General features: G+C 36.9%; 1 protein-coding gene across 3 annotated transcripts in view; it reads right to left on the reverse strand.

Annotated features, from left to right (window-relative positions):
* The window catches only part of LOC117411750 (nuclear receptor subfamily 2 group C member 2), a 21,339-nt gene extending 19,841 nt beyond the window's left edge, over positions 1-1,498 (reverse strand). The window contains exon 1 of one of the 3 annotated variants that reach the window (XM_058988859.1): positions 1,336-1,498. The gene's annotated coding sequence lies outside the window, so the exon portion shown is untranslated. Of the gene's footprint in view, positions 1-992; positions 1,012-1,335 lie in introns of those variants that run through there. The other 2 variants (XM_034019481.3, XM_034903924.2) reach the window with 2 other exon arrangements.
* Positions 1,499-1,998: the final 500 nt, after the last annotated feature.

Below are 1,998 nucleotides of genomic sequence, written 5' to 3' on the forward strand. Positions count from 1 at the left end.
CTATTTACAATATATTTTGCGTGGGCAGTCTTCATCAGATCACAGGGCTTACATGTTTTACTTTGTTTGGGATATTCATTTTGCTAGGTGTTGACAGGAAATTAACAGATTGTGCTAGTACAGCACAAGCACAACTGTATTATTTTCCTGGCTGTTCTACTATTAATTTAAGGCTACTTGAAATATCTGTGCCGCCCACTAGATGCACATAGCAAAGTCAACAAAAAAAATGCAAACAGAATACTGTACTCAATGCGTTTATATACTTATTAATTACTACATAACTAACAATTATGCAAAGTTACTGTACGCTTAATAAAACCTGAAAAATGCAATTAAACATTAGACAATGTATATTGTATTTTATAATCACTGTGTTATTTTTAGGTCTTCTAATAAACAAAAACACCAATAAGAGCATATCGGTTTTTTTATTATTATACTGAGCCACTACTAAAAATATACATATTTGCATTTGAAAGACTGACATATCAGCTTCCATTATGAACCTCTTTGTTGAATTGTTACAAAACATTTCCAAATTATTATTAACTAATTATAATTGATCAACTGTTACAATTCATAACTGGATTTCAACACAGCTAAACATACAGTATTACGACCACATGAATGCGAAATAAATGCAATTGTTTTTTTAAATTCAATAGGACAGTGTAATATTAATAACACATCTGTACAAAAGCCTGTGAACCGTCCATCCGTAAGTAAACCTTGCCGCATTTGATGTTTGCCGAGCCGATGTAAAGCTGCTTTCTGATTGGTCAGATTGGCTCTCAATAGTGTAGTCCCTGTCTGAGGAAACCATTGAAGGCAAAAAAAAAAAAAAGAACAAAATGGAGAATATGGCATTCAGCCAAGTTTTACGGCGCAGCCATTGAACGGTGTACGCTATTTTAAAAGTATTTAGAACCAAAACATTGCAGTACTATATCGGGTTATCAAAAATCAAGATAGGTGCATCGATTAAATACCTCTGGCCAGCTCTCTATATATTCAAAACCCCAAACCAATCCACTGTCCCCGGGATGCCAAAGGTAAAAGGGTCGGGTTCAGCTGCGTGATAGATAACACAGACGGTTAGCGTGCATTTGTCTGCGACAACTTTAAATAAACGAAAGCATAAAGCCGAAATTGTTCAAGCTACAGTTGCAAAAATATACACACAATTGTCTACTAACTGTGTGTTTAAACACAACTGTTTGACCTGGCACGAGCCTCCGAGAGATAAAGGAGTAAAAGAAAAAAAATAACCTCGTTTGTCCGTGACGCGTTTGAATATATCTTTTAATCGACATAAAATAACAAAAATCTTACCTTTTGAAAAATAATGATGTTTTGGTTGTGATGTATTTTTTAAAAAAATTGTTATTGTTTTTCTTCTGTGAAAGGTCATAGTTCGTGACCCCCTTCCGCCAGCGTGCTGGAAGTTTTTTCTTCTTCCTCCAGCTCTCTTCTCCTTCCTAGCTCAGAGAGCGACGAGAGCCAGACAGGCGCTGACGTAGCCTAGTCTGCCTCGGTTGGACAGCGCTGATTGGCTACAGCTCTTTCATATGTGTGATTTTTGCATCCTCCTTATTCTATTCTTTAAGCTGTTATTAAAGTAAGACGAGACAACACACAGACGCAGAGGCATTTAAACTATTAGCATATGCCAAGGTCATAAGAATGCAACTGGGATGATACTGAAATAAAAAAAAGGAAAGCCATTTAAATATATTAGGTAGATTAAATATATATCAGATAAGATACAATGCTGTGTTTCAACCATATTCAAAGGGGCATTTATTTTAGAGGGACTAGTGGTAGTTGTCATGAACAATTACCTCTGTGTAGAACCCCACATAGTATAATTTAAAACATTCTGTATGCTTCAAGCTCTGGGTCACTGGGGTCTGGCTCTGTCCTGGAAGCCTCACCACAGCCCCTAGTTCCACCAGATTTGACTTCTCCCAGGCCTGGCCCTTGGCTCTTGGTGGC

This window comes from Acipenser ruthenus, chromosome 16 (genome assembly GCF_902713425.1).
Source record: "Acipenser ruthenus chromosome 16, fAciRut3.2 maternal haplotype, whole genome shotgun sequence".
Lineage (NCBI taxonomy): Eukaryota > Metazoa > Chordata > Actinopteri > Acipenseriformes > Acipenseridae > Acipenser > Acipenser ruthenus.